Source organism: Anopheles arabiensis, chromosome 3 (assembly GCF_016920715.1).
Source record: "Anopheles arabiensis isolate DONGOLA chromosome 3, AaraD3, whole genome shotgun sequence".
Taxonomy (NCBI): Eukaryota; Metazoa; Arthropoda; class Insecta; order Diptera; family Culicidae; genus Anopheles; species Anopheles arabiensis.
The window spans coordinates 86,318,157-86,338,930 of record NC_053518.1 but is presented as its reverse complement, the minus strand read 5'-3'; the positions used below and the strand labels follow the sequence as shown (position 1 = coordinate 86,338,930).

Sequence of the window (20,774 nt, the reverse complement as noted above, 5' to 3'; positions counted from 1 at the left end):
GATTGAACGGAAATTGATTTTTGGTGGCTGTTAATAAATCGTTTTGCTGTTTAATCAGGCACTGCAAATGATTGACAGGTTATGGCGAAAAAAAAAAAACAGCGCTGGGAATTAGAGGACAATATGGATGAGAGAAAATGAGGGGAAACCCAAGGTTGGTTAATTAATTTTTCCTGAAATTAAATTTTGATACTGCCTCACGTTTTTGTTTCGTTTTTCGGTTGAACCCGATAAAACAGACATCCGGTGACTTTACACTTTTCCATCGCGAAAGAAACTGCATGCTCTCTCTCTTTCATTTCTCTTCCAGCTTCTCTGCTTTGTCCTCTTCAATGTGACCTTGTGTTTGTTTGTGTATTGCGGTTTTGAACACTTCTAGATTAAGAGCTCCCCGTACCTTGGGAAACTTCTCCAAAAACGCACACACAGAGCACGTGCAATTTTCTTCGGCTGATTTGTAGGCATCCCTTCCCTTTCGCTGCCCGGCGGCTTCCAAAAAAGATGCTAATCATGCTGAATGGAAAACACAGTTTTGCAGCGTCGTTTTCATTAACCGTCGTTGCCTTTGGCGTCACCAGACGGAGGCGCACACCTGACGAACGCGGCCATAAAAACGATTTACAGCCCGTTCCGGACATTAGTGTCGCTCATTTAAATGTGTCTGGACGCATCAGGGCAGCGGGCAGGTACCGATCTGCTCGGGTGACGCGGCCACAGCACTGTCCCCTCGCAGAGTGCATTATTACGAGACAGAGAGAGCGGTGGTTGATGTGTAGACAAATGAGAACGAAAAAAATAAGTCCTAATGCTACCAACGCAAGGAAGGCAAATGAAGTCATCCCCGCAAATGGCGCACACTGGCAAGGACACTTCATTAAAGTGCGATTAATCCCTGGCGGCCTCCTCCGACGTGTTCTGGATGGCATTAAAGAGGGGACTGGTGTTTTTTTCGGACATTTGGTCACCTGCACTGCCGCCTGGTCATGGAGGTTGAGGGTCGGTCGCGTCATTGGTTGCGGTTTTTGTTGACGCCACAACCGTAAATGATGCAAAATTATCCACGGAGTGGTATACGCGCCGAAATTACGAACACACGACGGCACTGGTTCATTACCATACGACGTCGGAGTATGACGTTGATGAAGGTGATGCGAAGATCCAGAGCGGGTATCTAAGGTTTGTTTTGGCGGGTTGGGTTTGCTTCTGGGGGTTGTGACGACAATTTGAAAGGGTTTTTTTGTGGATGGTTTTAGGTTATTCTTCAAATTGATTTATGTAAAATCAGATGTATTATTTCATTCATTACAACGATTACCTTACGACAAAGAACGGTGTTACCGTGTTTGCTTTTGCGGTTAACATTATTTGATCTGTGCTCCTTGTTTCCTGTACCATTTGTTATTTGTCATTTTCCTCTCTTGAGCTTCTATCTTTTTATTAATGTCATGCGCTCTTGAAATTGAAATTGAAACATTTTCATTCGTTTTGTATAGTTTTTCTATTTCTGTCAATTTTATATTTATTTTAATTGAGTTCTTAAAGTTTTTATTGATTTATTGATAATTTGAATAATCGTTGGAATAAATAATACAATCAAATCTAAACAGAAAATAAGAAAATCGCAAATCTGCAGCTCGCAACACACCAAAGATTGTTAATTAACTAACGCCATCATCGGCGTTTGTGGTAGAATCGAATTGATTAAAGATTTAGTAAAAAGAACACACAAAAAAGACAAAAAGAAACAAACGCCACAGGTGGTCGTCTCCTTACACGAACCAAAAGAGAAGGAGCAGAATGTTGCCCCACATGCTTCTAGCAGCTACTGCAATTATCGTTTTAGCAAAGAGCAGAAAGATAGGTCTAATTGCAAAGGCAACTGGTGGACCCGCCAGTCGGTTTGCTCAAATTTTGAGGGGGAAGGGGCGTGTGGAAAATTGAATTTTCTCCCCCCGCTAATGATTGAATTCAATTTTCAGCAATTAATGCCGCCATTGTTGCGGGTAAAATCACTTTCGCTGCGCGGGTCCAAACGGAGGCGGAGGACGAGTTACATCACTTTTATTTATAAATACGTCGCCAATCATGCCGCTCAGCGCTCGTTAATCGCGATGGGGTCATGGGCAAAGAAAGAAGCTCAAATCGGGTTTTTTCTATTTAAAAATACTTTAAAGTACCGTTTGAGTTTATTATTTTGAGACTTTAGAGATGTTTACTCGGTACGTATATAAGGGTTCACATTTGTTTGTGCTGAAGGGCAACGCAAGAATTTATTGGATAAGCAACGTTCCCTTCTCGGCAAACGGCAAGCCCGCTGTTGCAAGGTTCTAGCGTGTGTCTGTGCTTCGTTTCCATGCCGTGGCGTTCGGTTCTAAAACTTCAACTTTAAGCTTGAGTGCGCTCTTGAGCGAGGTGGTACTTATTTGCCGGACCTTAAAGTTTACTTTTCGAGCGGAGGAAGCAACGCCACGGCAAAAAAAAAAAAAACACAAACACACACACATATTCGTGTATGGGTATCGATTCCATCGTGTGTGCTCGCCCCTAATGGTATGAGGATGAAAAAAAAAACAAAAATCACACAACTGTGTAATATGCGGTATTGGCGTGTATGTATTGGGGATGATGGTTGGTGGCTCCCCAGTTTGGGCGCGCAAGGTTTGTACAGAATCGCGAACGTAACGACGCTGCGCGTGAGAACGAGGAAAGAGGGCCACCATGACCATCATTTCATGCAACATTGCCACCGTTTGTGTATGCAAAGAAGGGGAAGCAGGAGGGGCCTCTCCACAGTTTAAGCTACTAAGGGCTAGGGTTTCGTTTTTGCTTGATAACGAACCGGAGAAGGGGTCGAGGGGGATACCGAAGGGCGATAAGCACAATTAGCAATGCACTGAAAGCGTTGGAGTGCGTTTTTGTTGTTGTTGTTCTTTTTCAAATCATTTGTGCAACTGTGCTTAGGGGCCAGGTGCTGAAGTAGTAGTATATTAGCGGTGTTAATTGCGCCGTGGTGCCGTGACCAGGATAAGTAGCCAAATAAACGCTGCAGAGGCGTGCGGAGAGCTGTTGGTGTGGTGTGGAGTGAGAACACGCGAGGGTAGAACCTACGATGCATTTGTGAAGAATGGTTAGGAATGATTGGAATTTCAAATCGTCGAGGGGCGGGATGTTACACGTTATAGCTTATCGTACAGCTATGCCGTAGCTGAAATCCGATCTGCCGTTGAAAGTGAAATTGGAGAGACCGGTGCCAATGCCGTCGTCGACACTGAGCCGTTGTGGATGCATTCCTGCCGAGGACGCTTGCTAATGTTGCATTCATGCTGCCAATTTGCTTCCCTTTCGTGTTTAACCCCCGTGCAACCCACCTGCGTTGCCGTATTGCTGCTGCACTAGCTGACGACACAGCCCTCCACAGTGTCGGTATTTCCGTCTTGCATTGCTTTTGCTGTCTTCTCTATTGAGCTTAGTGGGGGATGGGTTGTTTTTAACCCCTTACCGCCGTCGGATACTATTTCTTTCCTGCTTCCGGGAAGTTTTCGTGCTCGCAGTAGGGCGAGATGAGCAATACACCCATAAGTTGCGTTGTAAATCAAAGTGGATCAAAACAACGAATGGAATCTGATCGTATGAAGGGGTTCGGGTGGCCGACGCGCTATCTATCGGAGTAACTTACTGTCGTAATTTTGGTTGAAGGAATTTGGCTCTGCATTACGAATTTATTTGTTTTGTAGCCTTAGCTACCCTATATTTTTTCCGCTCCATTTAATTGGTGGGTTTAAAAAGTAGAATAGCAGAAATATATTAAACTAGGTAGATAAGGTTTTAGTTTCAATTTTATTTTAATATTCCCAGATTTAATTTCCGAGTCAAATTATTGCCAACATATGAATCATATGCCGCCATTGTTGAATACTTTTGTCTTTTTGTCCAATTTTAATAAATATTTTTCATTTGTTTTGTTTGAAGTTTTGTTAAATATATGTTAAATGTATTGCCCGAAATATCCGGTAAGCTTGAGGAATGTTAATTAAGAAATTCTGCGATCCTCTTCGTGTTTTACCGCTTTAAAGATACAAACCCACCTTTGATCATTGATCTGTAGCGAAGAATCACTGACCGTAACATAACCTTCAAATATATTTACAACAACGAATGAATGATGTCATTGTTGTACGATTTTTTTTATTGATTACTCTTTTGAGTTAATTTGAATAAAAAAAAAAAAGAATGACAAGAGAAGAGAGCAATTTCCGTTGAATTAAAGTAGGCAAGTAGGTGGATAAAGCTCTTTGCTCTAAAATTTTAATCATAAAAATGAGCCAGACTTGAAAACGGAATAAAATTCAGATTTAATTCTTAAGGTAATATTTGCTCCTTTTCGCATTCGTCGATATTTGGGGTGCAAAGAAATGTTTAGTAATTTCCAGTTATTATCTCAGTTGTTATTTGATTTGAGTTTGTTTTGAGAGGCCCTCTCCAGCTTAAAGTCTTCACTTTGAGCACAACGAAAGAGCACTTTGCGATTCGTGTATATTTACCAAATAATAATTTAAAAATTGTGTCCAACGGAGATAATGCAACTGTGCTGTGTTACAGCAAGCACACACAAACACATAAGCACTGTTTCCAGCAAATCCAGTTGCACTAGCTGCCTGATTCATTTGCGCTGTGGACCAATGGTGATAGTGCCGGCCGCCAACCGATCATATTACGTGTTGCGCCTGCTCGTCCAATCAGGCAGCACAAATCATGTTTAATCCGTCAATTTACTCCCGCCGAGCGGGGGATGGGGTGGGAGAGTAATAGCAACAAATGTTCCCATCCACCACCATTCGCCCACCATACCCCTACAGACACACATGCGCACACTTCTAGACACAGCATCAATCAGTGAAAGCGAACGCAACGCAACCCGAAACCGTCTCAGAACTTCTCATTGCACACGCTGAGGTGTATGCGCATGACGGACGTTCTGAACGCGCTCTTAGTTGTTCTATTGCTCTCTTTTGCTCTCTTTCTCTCTTTTGTGTCGGTTGATGTGTAGTTGTTTTTTCTTCTTCAAATGGCGCTCTCCGTCATTTCTAGACACGACCGTTTGTGCACTTGACGGCACCGCTAGAGGATGCAACGCGTGGCAAGCGCGCGAGGAGGGATTTGGGTGATTTGAACGATCGCGTGTGCACGAACCCACCGAGTTGAACCTGTTTGCCGCATGCGAAAAGCATTTCTGGGACGATAAAAAGTGCGCGCGCAGTACTACCTGTAGGTGGTCATTTGTTCTTAACGTTTTTGTTGAGGCTTTGGAAGCAATGTTGAGAAATAATATTGAACATATTTTCTTCACTATTTTGTTGATGATTTAAAGACAAAGCATCATTTTCATTGCAATTTATCAAAAAAATTGAAACAATTGATGAGGTCTGACAAGCAAGAATAGCAAGATCATAAGTTCAGGCCCTCGTTAGTACCTTCTCGGCCATGTAGCGGATGGGCAAGAACTACACCGCACTGTGGACTGTTGGGGTATATGCATCTCTAATCTAGCACTGGAAGGTTACACCGTGTGTGACCTTAGACCTCGAATTATTCCACACCAGTTTGTGAATGCAGATGCGCGCGCATTTGCGTTGCGCTGATTTATCGCATCAACCACAAGTGCGCGGGAAGCGCCGCGTCAGCATGTGCGTATACGCTAGTGATTGCGGGATGTGGACGGTGGTTGGTAATGGATGGTTGTCTACTGACTACAACTAGCAATTTATTTTGTACTTGGCAGCGTGCCGATTGGCTGTTGCTGTTTGAGGATGTGTGCGAAATCATTGATTGGTGTTTTTGCGAGCTCTAGTGGGAACGAGTTTGCATTTGTTTCGAATCCCAACTTGTGCTAAGAGACAGTTTGATACACATTTCCTTGCCCCCTATTATTTGGTTCGAATGTTATGAAAGAATTACAAACCTTTTGGAAGAGAAAATCATAATCCCTTTAAATTAAAACAAAACCATCGAAATCATACATCGATTTTCCACTTCAATTTTGAACGGAAATCAGTTTAGTGTTGGGGGCTTTTAGCCGCCATTGCATGCTTAATGAATTGCCACCATCGATTACCGAAATGTCTGTGGTGTGTTGCCCACATTTAGTGCTATAAGGGTTGGGTGTGTGGCACTCGCTTTGTGTGCAGGTGTTTCTATATTACACTGTTGCGGCGGACCTAGTTGAAATCGATCGACACAGCACTGTGTGTGTGTGTGTGCGAAGGGAAGGGAAATTCGTATTTGCTTCGGTGTGGCGATTTCACGGTTGATGCAATTTTTCCCTCCCGCAGCCTCGGGCACCAGCAGCTCGACCGTGTACCGTGCGTTCGGTCCTAAAATTCAAACCGTATCATATTCGACTCATAATTGCAACCGTGTACAAACACTCCATCACAACTCACACACACAGAGATAACCTCTTATACCAACAACAACGCCTGGGCGTTAGGTGAGTGGCAGCTTTCCGATGCAGTTCGTAGCGAATGCGCGCAAGGTTGGCGTCCAAAAAGGAAAACACAAAGTGTATAATCGCTACACCCCCCTCCCACCGACCATCTAAAACACGATCGCTAGACCAAGCAGGGGGGTGATGTTGGTGGCTTTGCGGTGGAAGAGGAAGGTGTTACAGCCGTGTGTGCAGGGCGTGGGGGTTTGCTGGAGAAGAAATTGAAATTTCATGGAAAAATCGACTGAAAAATCGATGAAAATTTTTCTGCTACTGCTGCTGGTAGTGGTGGTTGTGGTGGTGCATTTTCCTTCCCTTTTGGGTTATTTCACTTCACATGGTTTGTTGTGTGTGCATTTTTTTTTCTTGCCTTCCCCATATCTGTTGTGTAATGTTGTTTTGGTTTGTGCGTGCGTTTGTGTGATTTTTGGCACAGTTTAATAAGAAAAAAGCGAAGGGGGCACGTGATTGTTGAATCAAGGTGGAAGTCTTAAATGGGTTGGTCTTGCCCGTTTTTTTGGCTCCTTTACATGACAGGAAACGATGGCGATTATTTCCATCTGCTTGCTCGGCGGGCATTTTCTTCAATTTGCCTATCTTTCTCCAGTATGGATGCAATTTTCCGATGGCTTACCTCCTGTTTTTTTGCTTCTTTTCCTTTCCATCGAGTGCGAGATTACGAACGCAATGGCGATTCGATTTCATCTCGTTACTTTTCGTTCGTTTGGGATTAATTGGCGCATTATTGGGCGCTAGTGGGGCGTAGAAATTGGCTTTTTTCTTCCTTTGTTGAGCCGTCAAGATGCTACTTTAGAGGAGATCCCTTTGCATCGATCCACCGGTGTGATGTTGTGTGACATAAGCGAACCGTGCCAGCGGCCGGGGCCTTGTCTTTTTCTACCGCTGCGCAGCCGAACGCGCGATAAGAGGATGGAAACAGATCCGGATGACTACAAGATGTTCAATTTCCGCAAGATGCCGCCGAAATGGCTACAAATTGCTTACAGTGCAGTAAGAGTGTTGTGTGTGTTTGTTTGTGTGTACTTGAACGTGGATGTTATGAGTTGGGTTAAATTATCTACTTTTGTTTTGCTATTATTTTCTATTCATTCGCACTTTTGTTGTTTGGTTATAGCAAAGGAGGTAGAAAGTAAGCGTGTGATTGAATGCGACTCGTTGGACAAGATGCATAATGAAGGATATTTAATTATTCGTTTGTGTTTTTTGCGTTTTTTGGTCGTATTTTTGCGGATATTGAATTCATTGGTTGTTGAACAGAGTTTTATAAAATAATTAACAACAGTTAATGTTCAATTACTTTTAAAATAATAAATTTTATTGCAAATATTCTAACAAATATTCAAATATTCTAGTCCCTATTATATGTCATATTAAATGCCTAAGTTGAAGTGTGCCATTTTGTAACTAGTTTTAACCGCAGCAAATTATTAATGTACTTATGTTCTGTCTATATTTGCTCCATATTTTATATCACACAACAGCTGTCACACAATGTATTGACATCAGAAAAAAATGTCACTTCTTACCCATGATTTTCAACACATCACAAAGAGCTGTCAATCTGCTACGTCTTGAAAATTATATGGAAGAACTGAAATATTTATTGTGATGCAAATGCAATATTTCACATCTGTTGAAAAACATCTCGCAAACAATGAAGTATGTTGTTGACATTGGAAATTGACTTGGAAAACCCTCGGATTAATGGTATAATATTGCGTTAGAGTTTGCATCCCTAGACACAAGGATGACCTCACTATAAGCATATTGGTGTAAGTTGTGTTCTCGATAGAAACTAGTTCTTGTCTCAAAGCTTCAAGGTTTCCGTTGTCTTTCATATGCGCTCAAACTAGTCTGATTTAAATTTATTTTCAATCACGATTATGAATTCACTCCAAATTATTCAATTCTCCGTCTGGCCTTAAGGATTGTTAATCGTAATCGTCATGTCGTAATAGAACTTTAGATCCTAGTACATGTTTTTTCTATTTTTCATTGCCGTAATTTTTCATCTATTTGACAACATTTTCCATTGTCGGCAAGAAACGACCGTGCAGCATACAAAGCAGGCTGACACGATGAATAATAACACCACGTGCTACCGTTCGCTTACAATCACTTTTTAATTCTGTGCCGCCGCCACCACATCCAGTTTCTTCGAGCACAAAACAAATAGAAACATACACACAACTTTCCAATGTGCCCACAAACCGGGGTAAATGATGAAAAAATGGTTAATTTGCCTATTTTGTGTTGCTTCTCTCGTGTGTGTACCATTCACCATGAATGGCATTTTCGTCGTTGCATTCGTTACTGGTGCTTGGAAGGAGAAGGTCTCCGTCGTTGTGCCACCCACCCCTCTCGACACGTGTAAAGGATTAAAAATTGTGGCCTTTTTGGGGTGCAACCAGGGTGCACACAACAATGGTGCCCCCCCCAAATCAAAGCGCCCAATCATCGTCCATTCGACGGGCCACAATTGTTTGAGCCGAGAGGTTTGTGTCTACACCCTCCGGAGGCTGGAAAGACGGTGATGTTGATAAAATAAATAATACCTGCCCAGAGACCGCGCGGTACCAATTTATCATCTTAATAGGTACAGAGCTGTTGCTGCCACAGGCCGTCTCAATTGGGGAAGATTTAAAGCTGTCTTTGAATTCTTCCTCGAGGCTGTCAATACACAGACAGAGAGAGAGAGAAAGACCGCGGTGGCGGCGGTCTGGCTCAGTTACGGGAATGATTTAATAATCTATTTTAAATGGAGATTGCATGGTTCGTAAACGGTTCGGAGGACTCTATTATGTTGGTGCACATCCCCCCTGGCTCTCGTAGGATGGCGCAGCGAGTTGCGAACGAAGTAGCGCCACACTTTTTGCTCCCGGGGGAGGCACTAAATTTGCGCCCATTTGATAGCCCACTAATGTTTGACGCCTCTGGCACTCTGGCACCAGAAACCGGCTGTGCTGTGTGTGTGTTTCGCTCGGTTATGGAAAGCTAAATTAGCGATAATGGGAAAATTGCTGCAGCGCACATTGAACCGGTAGCGCTCTCGGTCCCTGCTTGTGTTTGGGTCATTTTCCTTTGCTCCTGCGGAGCTCGATGGCACCAATGGGATGGTGTTGCACTACCAGAAAACATCTTCGCTGGAATGATGTAGCTTATCGAGGACAAGAAACAATTAAAGGCACACACAAACTCGTGGTCTCTGTTTCTGCTTATGAGCTACTTCCCTTGGGGGGTGAGCCTCCTTGAAGGGCCGATGCCACGTGCCAAGGACGGAGCGAACGCGCTCGCGCTACTAGCACTAATTTCATTTTCGTTTGCCTGCACGCTTCATATTTCCCTCCTGCCAGCGAGCGATCTGTCATCGGCATCAAGCTAGCACTGCAACATAATGTCGTATCCTAGTTTGTGTCCGTTTTTTTTCTTCTCAACCCCCGGGGGGGTGGCTGCTGTGTTTGAGTGGTAAATCGTTTATTTCTCGAAACCACACGTGTGCAGATCGAGCGGGGAACAGAGAGCGAGAGTACTGCTGCAAGGAGGGAAAAGCGGTGTTGCAGATTATCCGTAACATCTCTGTTTGATGCGGTTTGCGTAACTGCTGGTGTGCACGCGCCGCCACCCCACACCAGTCAGCTGAGGAGAGAGAGTGTTTTGTTGTGGTGTGTGATGTGTGTGGACGGCGAACCTCTAGCCGGAAGGTAGTCGAGAGGATGGTGGTGGAGTTTTGTAAGAGGTCCAATAGCGCACACACACACATTGATTGATCCGTTGCAGCAGCCATTTTTCAGATGCATGGTAAGACAGGTAATGCGTCTAACAAAAGGTAAATCAGACGCAAGAGGCAAAAAGTACGACCATGAGGGAAAAGGACCATACCATGAAGCTTATAAGAGGGATACAACGATAATAGCCAGCTGTTTTATATTAAATTTGACACTTGGGGACTGAAATGATAGTCAAACACTCCATACTAAACAATACACAAAATCTCGCAAATGATTTAAATTGCTAACATAACGTAACTGTCAAATTGATAGAAATCCGGATGATGTTTGTTTGTTCCACTAATAGGATAAAAATTTAAGCTCACTGGGGCCCTTCACGATTCTAGTAAGTTTTTTGTTTGGAGTTTGACAGTTGGAGGTTGAACTCATGTAAACACTCCATACAAAACCACACGCAAAACTAGCCTGCAATTTTCAGTATAAATTATTCTAGTCTCAATGCTAGAATTAGATTCCTACCTTGGAGTACTTGCTCGAAAAATGGCAAAACAAGATAGTGTTTACATTTATCCCAAGGTGCATTAATGAGATCTGGTAATGGAATCCAGAATCAAAGTGTATTTAGTCCAGGTGGTCTCATAGCATGTATTTTATAACTCAATTCGAGCATCTCTTTTTGACAGGACGGGTGAAAACTTGTGCTCAAACAGGCTTTCTGGATGCTTGACGTATACACAAAATACTCTTAAAATCGTTATTGAGAAGCAGAAGCGATACAAATCCGCCTTCTAAATTCATACACCTTGGGATAAGCTCACTTCTATATTATACCCCCTTAGATAGCTGCTCGAAAACTGCTGCTATACAATGCAAACAGCTGACAGGCTGAAATTTCAGCCTACGAACTTAAAACGAAAAGGGCCCCTTTGGCTTGAAATAAAAAAACCCGGCGAGTGTTATTTATTGAGAAAACATGCACTATAAGTTTCAATTTATTGTGTGATCTAGCAAAAGTTGGTGTGCTTTTTTGCTGAGTGTTGGTAATTATTCATTGTTTCCAACAAATATTTAAAATCTAAAGATGTAATATCTGCAGTAGAAATGGTTTCAAATAGTTGAAGTGTATAATGTCCTTCGATGTCGTATCTACTGCTCTATAATTTTTATCAGCATTTTGCTAGTTTCGACAAAAACCTAGCCTGATGGATCTTAAGGTGTTTGTTTTACATTTTTTTAAAGTCATTAAGCCAGTTCAACAGTTTACATGACTTGTATCAGAAATTGCTGCTCAATTTTGGTATTCTTTTCCATTATTGTGTTTTTCCGCTTATCAATCAACCTCAAACTTTACAATCTTTAAAGACAAATCAAATCTAATAACTTTTTAGACAATGTTGTTAGATTATATGCCCTTCATTACTTTAACTTTTTGAAATTGTTAAAAGTCTGTGTAAGTGATTTGAAAACATTTTCTTCAATATAAACATTCAAATGTGTAAATTGCGCATTTGGTGTAAAAAAAACTCATCTTACAATAAGAGATGTACATTCAGTAGCGCAGCCGATTTTGTTGATGTTTGATTGCATCACTATTGTGCCTCTTGGAGCATACATATACACACACGCACGGACGCACACATCACCCAGAGGGTTGTCGATAAGAAAGCATATTGCTGCTGCAGCTTCGGTGTGTATGCATCGCGGCAAGTAGATGTGGCCTGCCAGCAGCAGCAGCATACTTCTTTTCATCGCAATTTGCTGCTGCAACTTTCCACGCTCGTCCGCGTACTATGCGAGCGCAGCCCGCAGTGAAAGCAACGCGGACGAGTGTGAACGAGAGAGGAGCTTTGGATTGCATCAGAGGAACGACGAATCGAAAAAAAACGCCAGTGCGGAATTGAGCCATAAAGCGGCCAAATATGAAAATGATTTTAATCGACAGCCAATTGGCCTTACGCTTACTACCGACAATGTTCGCCTTGTGCGCGAAGAGCTGAGCAGAGTGGTAGCCCCGCTGTTGTGTGCAGTTGTTATTGCTGTATGAATGTTTATTTCCCTCCGTAGGGCGGGAGGTTCTCTCTTAGTGGGGTACCACCGCGAAACAGCAAAACGATTCCAGCGAATGCGAGCTTTACGACGAGATTCTTGTAAATGTTGTGTAATTAGTAGATAATATTCTTAGCCCGTAACTACTTCGCATGAGGCACATGAGAGCGCACTATTTAAAGATTTCGATGAGTTCCTGTACGCGCGGTGGATAAGATATAATCATAACTTTGGATGAATGTCGTGTGTGTGTGCTTGCAACCGGTGATAATGACGTACCGGAAGTGGGTGGTAGTTTCAACCTGCAATTTGAAATCTCAACCATATAACCGACTGAATGCTTGTAACGGACGTCAGAGAGGGAAGAGAGTGCTGTGTCGCGCACGATGCTGGAACTGTCATCGACACGAGCCTGCAAGTGTAGCTGGTGGTTGGTTGGTGGTTCTTAGGTTGTTTGGTATGGTTTCGCCTGAAAATGGATGTATTTGATTGTCGCAAAGGAGGACGAGAAGAGGGTAGGATAGGGCAATGATTATTTCGTTTCGAGCTGATCGAGATCATTTCTGCTGATTGAACGTGTACGGACGTGGTTGCAATTAAGAGTGCTACCACCCCTTTATGGTATCTGGCAATGTGCAACAATTAAATCATATTATTGCTTGTATGATCCATGCAATGAAGTATGACGCTTTTCAAAATTTTGCTGTCGTTACCTGTGTGCTGTGTTAATTTGGATATTCTATGACTTAAACGATCTCAATCTCAATGTGGAGGATGTTAGATGATGATTTATGGAGTAAAAACACAAAATAGAAAATTAGAGGACGAATAAAAGGGGAGAATTCTTGCAATGATCAACAGAAGATTACTTCACTATCCTCGCTCCACGTTCTTTGCCCGTTCGTCTTCGTCTTAAGACAGCTTTGGCGTTGCTTAGTGCGCCGTAGTTCCAGTATTTCTGGTTTATTTGTTTGTTGTGCGAGTACTTCAGGATTTTTTTTGTGTATGTTGCTGTAGCAGCACCTCGGCTTCTCCCTCCGCCGGATAGCTTCCTCAAATACTTTATCGCTACGGCTGAACGCCTCCAGGAGTGGAAATACATCTTTTTAGCATCTCCAACGGGCGCTGCTGCTGTTGCTTTTCAAGTGGTCAAGTCTTCAAAACGCCACGGCTGGAGGAGATTTACTTTGTGCAAAACAAAATAAAAAAAACGCTGCTGCAGGTACTTCAAAAGCCTCTCATACCACCTGTGCGCTCTTCTTAGACGGTAAGGTGCAGTCTCTCTCTTTCTCTTCTCTGCACGCAGGTCGACAGGCTTTGGGGCGAGCCACGGCGCAGGTACGACGTGCAATTATCTTCACACGACACAGTTTTCCTACGGGGCTCTTTTTTTTTTGAGGGCTTTGGTGCTCGCTGAAGAGCGCGAGCCGTAGCCGTACTTTACCGATGGAGAATGGGGCTTGTGTTGTGTTTTTTAGGTTTCGTTGCACGAACGCACATGCACACATATCGCATGTCATCGCGTCCGCGAAAAAGGGCTGGCGATGATGGGGTGGCGTGCTTCGCCACAACTCGCCTCTCCCCAATCCCGAGGTCGCTTAGAACGAGCTCTGAAGAGAGAGATACTAAGTGTAAGATTTGTTTATGTTGCATTTCGGAAGATGGACTCACCCTTCACTCTGTCTCTATCGCTCGCTCTCTCTGTGATGTCTGTTGCATTTGGGCTTGATAATGCTCGCATCATTAGCATCGAATGGAGGCGCGCGCGCGCGGCGTATCATGATCGGTGTTAGAAGGGGCAGCATGCGATGGTTGCACCCGTCGACTAATGGATGCACAAATAATGATTTAAACTGACGTCCGCCAAACCGCTGGGGTTGAAAACAAAAAAAAAAACATATACAACGCAATGCAAATGTGTGTATGGGTACAGATGCATTGTAGTCGGGGGTTGATTGTTGCTGACCGTAGCACAGCACTGTTCATCCTCTTGATGGGAACCTTCCGGAAAATATCTTCCAAATGCGTTTTAGAATCGAGAGGATGCTGTGTGCTAATGTGACCATTAGACAAATACCGACTCGCGTGTGGGACAGTCGTGTGTCTGTGCTACTAAGAGGTGAAGGTTTTACTTCTCCGCATGCTTAAACACCATCTGGGGATGACGAACACCGAGGGAAGAAGATTCTCTTCACGATTTGTTCGCGCGTGGATGGCTCTCGTTATTCGCCACTCGCAACACAACCCCGAACAATGTTTGCCGTCATCGATTTCGCGATGTCAAGAGACCATTTAGACTGTGCAGGCGCGACTTGAAAAGCCATCTCGTCCAGTACAGTCGCCGAGGGTTCGTCGCTTTTGTGCTGTTCATGTCTCTTGTTGGCGGGTAAGAGATTTCAACGCGTGGTTAGCACACGCAAAGGCACGAAACACAACTGGTGGACGTTTAGGGAATGGTTTAGGAAGAATTTGAATGGAAAGGAGAGTTTATTTCAAGAACTTTTTGAATAGGGAATGAAGAACTCTATAGGTTTAATGAACAAAATGAGCGAAAATGCTACTCCTGGACGAAGATACTCTTGTTAAGAATTGTCAATTGTATTTCCGTTTTTCTCTCCTGGGAAATGGTAAGCATTCCGTTACAGGGGCGCCAAGTACTTGGCCGGTAACGGATCGTTCGACTAATTGCTAAGGTGAGTGCTGCTGCGAATGTGTGGCGGGGGACAGCTCGAGAGAACATACCCATTACGATGACCCTTCCGATCCAATGTACCGGTTGAATGAATGAACCGAAGGGTTGCCCCCGTGACGAAGAGGTGTCAGATTATTAGGTGTGCAGCATCACACCTCAGCTAAGCCGGGCGCAATTGGCAGGCAGCGCCCCTGTATCGTGAACAACACAGCGCTCCGTTCTATCTTGTGTCCTCAGCCGGTTTGCGATTGATGTATAATTACGAGCAAATTGCCAGCGAGTTCTGGGTACCGTGTGCCGCAAGGTCACACTGTCGTCGGGGTGAAGAAAAGGTCGAACTGCTGCTGCTAGTGATAGAGTTGAAGAGGAGGTGGGGAAGGAATGTTATAGAAAGAATGCCGTTTCTTTGGAGGAGTTGCACGAGCGGCAAAGTTGAATCTTTTTCAATGAGACGTTATGGAGGAAATGTGTGGGACAAGTGTGAGTGTGGGGTACTGCTATGGCCATAATATTTGAGAGTCAGATATGAGGGAGAAAAACTGTGTGGAACAAAAGGTTAGACACGTTAGCTGCTATGTTGAAATGTTAAAAAAGATATAAATTTGTAAAACAGATTTTTAAAAAATCTAAAAATAGGTCAACCTAAATAGGTATTAAAAAACTCACTGAACGATGATGTGCTTACTTCCTATGTTGTAATGGAACTAGTGCAACTGCGGTTTTTGATCATCAGCATCAATCTGCATACAGAACCACACACAAGGAGGAAAAAAAACCAATGAAAAAAACGAAGAAATGATGGCATTATTATTTTCTTGATTATACTTTTTTCCTCTGTCTGTTATCGTTGTTTTTTTGTTTTCATGCATGGTTGTGTATGTGTATGTAATAATAATCTTTGAAGTTGGAAGTTTTTCTCTATATTTCGATCATGCAACGGGTTGCTCAGCTGTACAGAACACAGGAATAAGATAGGGAAAAAAACTGCAATGTGTTGTTTGATCATCATCGGTCGTCATCATGATTGCAGTATGTGCACCCTCTCAGGTACTGTGCGCCGCGTTGAGGACAGCGGGAGTTTATTTTCAAGATTCATCATTTTTAATAGGAAAGTGACCGTTTTGCTTGGCGCGCTCTGCTAGTGCATGTGTTGGGGTTGTGATTTTTTTTATTGCGATTGGGGATTTTTTGCCTGTTTCCTCCTCTCCACTGTCGTAGATCGATAGAGTTTCTGGAACGACGAGATATAAACAGAACCAGAGTTGGCAAGGAATAGTAAAAAAAAACACACACACAATTGCAATGATTACGCGTACAACCGGAAGACACGTTTTGTGTGGTCGCTCGATACACAAGCGATGGCAAAGCTAATCAGTGACCTACGGTTGAACAATCTTGTGGGGAAGCGTGCTTTACTCACCCCAGTTCGACGTCGCCACTGTGCAATGGCGCGATATGCATTTTGATTGGCTTTGAGATTAAACTTTCTTGCGTCGATATTTGTGTGTCTGTATGCACTTTTTTGCCTACACTCATCTTCTCTGTGCAATGAGATACATTTTTTTCCTCATTGCCTCTTCTGCGAGATGATGTTGCATAAAACGGGAGCAAAGGGGTGGCCTCCGTCTGTGCAAGCTAATCACTAAAAGGTAATTACCATCCTAACTATCGGGAGCATTATATATTGGGGCGCTCAAAGCTACTATACCGACCGCCTTCCTCCGCCTTTGGTAATTACGTGATCATCGTCTTCGATGAGAGACAGATGGAGACGGTCCGATAGGAACGCCGGCTGCACACACGTGCGTGGCCTTTGCTGTGCTGCGGAAAAGACCGAAGGTTAACGTGTTTGATTTTTTGTTGCTGGTGTCCCTATCGTTAATCGGAATTACTGATAGAGGTTGTATTGAAGTGTCAAAATAGAGAACGAAAGCAAAAAATTGGCTCTTTTTTGTTGGCAACGCAATAATAATCAATGCACCACGTAGTATGCAACTGCAAAATGGGGTAAAAAATAAGGAAGCTTAACGCTTGTCTGCTGCCCAGATGACACCGATTGACAAGGAAGCAAGCAGGGATTAATTGTTCGGGAAATCATAGCACGCGGGAAGCGTGACTTTTAACGGCATTTTGGAGACGGAGACGAAGCAAAAGGGAGCGACGAGAACGTACTGCCTCCTCAATGCAAAGATGAAGATGCTCATTTTCCAGCCACCACCAGTGGAGTTGGAGCCCCATAATCAAGTGCGTTTGTGTGTGTGGTGCACTCTTATTACACGGAGGGCGGCAGCTGCGGTGGGGAGACAAACGTCAATTAGAGTGTGTCGGGGCCTCTTCTGTGAGGCGCCTTTAAGAAGGAGAAGAAGGTGTGCATGGTTTGGTTCCACTTTTGGTGCGCGAAGCCGTTTCGCGTTAGCTCCCCTGAAGACATGGGAGTAAAAAAACACACGAATCGAAGAGGATGCTCTAATGTCTTTTTAACAATATCCATACGGAGGCGTTGAAGATGCGCGTCAGTTAATCATAATTAAAGTCGGTGTGTGTGTGCGCCTCAAATTCGGATGAAACTGGGCTTGAAATGTGCGGAGAGTTTATAATGTAATAAGGATAGGATAAAAAAAACAGACAGAATTAGACTTCCGCTTTTCGTTTTTGGGACCTCATAAACAAGGAACTACAACTATGAAGCTTCACGACGTTTTTAAATACCAAATGAATAAAATAAAGTTGTCGTCGAGATGAATACATTAAAAATCTCCATCAATGTTAATGTTCCGGCTACCAGGCTTCTTCATTATCGAAAAGAAATTACTGGACAATTCAGTGGTTCTTACAGAATTTCATAATAGTTTAGCGAAACTATCAGGTCTCATCGAGATCTATTGTTTAGACCAGGGGTCTCCAAACTACGGCCCGCGGGCCGCATGCGGCCCTCAAGAGCTTATAATGCGGCCCACGATGACTTTGCCAGAGTTAAAATAAATATTACGTTATTTTGACTTTTACAAATAAAATTGTATTTTTACTTTTCTTAGACAAAAATCAAACTTTAGTAACACGAAGCTGTACAAGTATCGTTAGTATATTGTTATAAAAACGAGATTTAAACGTTCACTCATCAGTTAAAGGTAGCGTCAAATGGCCCTCAACATAGTTATTTTTGAACCAATGCGGCCCGCGAGCTGAAAAGTTTGGAGGCCCCTGGTTTAGACTACAATATATCAATTCCAGCATCTCTGTAAGTTTGTTGGTATTAATAAACACTCTGATTCCTTGATAATTCAAATTTATTATTGAATTTTTAAGGTCCTAAATCTTCAATGATTGCTATACAATATGCAGAAAGCACTGCCTGAAGAAAGTATTAATTAAAGTAAAGGCTCGTTAATGTGGTTGGTTCAAATGAAGCGTCAATTTAAAACATCATCAATCTCCAAGGATTAAAACTATAATTAACCCTTTAGTTATGCGTTCCTCTACACATAAGCATCAACAAATTCCGTAAGCGGCGGCAATCAGTACGGGAAATATTAATGCAACTATTTAGCAGTGGTGTACGGTAACTGCAGGCTACATCCGCAGCGAATGCCACTTGATGTCATCGGATGTCATAGGGCGGCTGGCCCTAACATTCTACCAAGCTAATCTTGTGCTGAGCTTTATTGGACACGTGCGAGCGCTACCGGGAGTGCTTTATTTCCCGCGGAAAGGGTTTGCGTGTGCGCCAGTGTACCAGTGGCGCAGGAGGTCAAGTAATACGGGACCTGCTATTAGAACTGACTAAAAGAGTAATTCACCAACCGACGGGGTCAGCTGTTAAAAGCTTTGGAAATCATTTGTGGCCTCGTAAGCGAATGCAAAGGGAATGCAGATAATCCACATCAAAGGCGTAGAAACAAAGGGGAGGTGAAGATGTTTTTTCAATCTTCAATGGGATGCACTTCTCTCTCATCAGTCAATGACGACCGTGCTCGCGGGGAATAACATAATAGCACATCGTGTTCTACGATTCTGTCGCTGTTGGGATTAGTGTGTCAGAAGACGCGACGACCTTGTCGGAGGCTTTCGTGCCCAAGTTAACGATGAAGTTCTACCACGAGAAGGCATTGTTTTTGTGTGTCTTGCGTGTTTTTGATTTCCTGAAAAAACATTACATTGAAAGTTTGTTCCAAAACAAAGCAAATTTTGTTTCGTCTGGCACGTTGTGGCATGTTGTGGTTACTTGGTATCATCTTGGAAGTCTCCTAGCACATATTCTAACACAACTAACAAGTGGGCTTGCTTTTGCGCACAACAATAGGTCGTAAACAAGGTATTGCTATTTTGTATCTGGAGAGTCGCGGAATGAGCTCTCAAGATAATCTGGCGCTACCACTTGTTTTGTGGCTGATTTCCATCTTTATCTTCCACCGCGCATCTACAGCTAATAAGAGATGGCGAGTATAATGTGTGTTCACGCTGCAAGATCATCTTTTGGAGGAGCAATTTGAAAGTTTCTTATTAACTGTGTAGGCATAATAACGTGAACGGGCAGACAGCCGTCGATGTCAGTATCATCTTTAGATAAGCTGGTAGGAAGTGTCAAAGCGTGAAATGTTAATCATTAGTGATGGGTTTGCTAGCACCTGATGGATTGGCGTTTACATCAGCCTAGCGTAACGTTTTTACAAGTCAAAACTAATCCTATTACCCTAATGTGAAGTGCCCCTATTGTGTATACAGATCAGAGGTCGGGACAGTAAAATGTAACTCAAAGGAATGGGAGTCTTTATGGTAAAATTGAAATGCTCTATTATGTGCCATTCATCATCCATCGGCAACGTCTGGGAGCCTTTCATCTCGTACCAATCGAATTGTGGTCGTAAAATTGGCAGTAAAGCAACCTTGAAGGCTATAAAGTTTTCCAATAAAACTAGCGTGTAAAACCGCGTTAACAAAACATGTCCGGACACGTATAAAACCGTTGCGCGACATAATGGTTTATTCATGATACATGATGCTGCTAATAGTTTCATTGCAAATTATACATATAAATTTACGTGTGAGAAAATGAGGTGTGAATTTATTGCAGCGCGTCGTGTAGTTCATCGATTGGTGAAGGCCGGTCGGCAAGTTTTTAATTAATTTTTTACAAATCATAACCGTTTTCAATTAGAATGTTGTTTTTGTGTGTGCTTTTATGAAGTAATGCCTTCAACCGAAACAATACGAGGTACTACTGATGTTTTAAAATAGAAACAAATAAGTTATCAATTTTAATAACCTGCATTGAAGACTTTGGGCTGTACATTGGATTGCGTGCGGGCATACATTCTATATCAATATCGTGAGAATCTTCCACTTTTCCCGTTCAAAAAGCGTACACGAATTCAAATGCAAATGTTTTAACGCCCTTTGCACATCGATTGAATAGCCCAGAACAGTTTTATACGGTTTCGCGGGCGTTTGTGTTCACGTAGATTGATTCCAAAGCTCTCCCTGTCGCTCCTTTGTCTAGGCGTCATTCTTCACCGCATAGTTGCTGGAGACATTGGGGGAAGATCATTCCGTAATATTTACATTCTTTATAGTGGTTACACAACTACCCCAAGGTATGCCAACTGCGGTGCGCGGTGTTGCGTCTATGTGACTTTGGAACTTTGTAAATCAACAAGACATCTACGAAACATTGTATTTTACAGCGCGCTTTTCTTCGTATTTTTTTCCACATTCCTGCACGGTAGACATTGTTGAGGTGGGAAGTTGCGATTAGTTTTACCATCGCGAGATTTTTGCGATCAATGTCTGGCCGGATTGGGGAACG

The 20,774-nt window shown here is 43.0% G+C and overlaps 1 protein-coding gene across 2 annotated transcripts in view; it reads left to right on the top strand.

Annotated features, from left to right (window-relative positions):
* LOC120905027 (RNA-binding protein fusilli) overlaps window positions 1-20,774 on the top strand; it is a 79,244-nt gene that overhangs the window by 21,061 nt on the left and 37,409 nt on the right. The window lies entirely within an intron of this gene.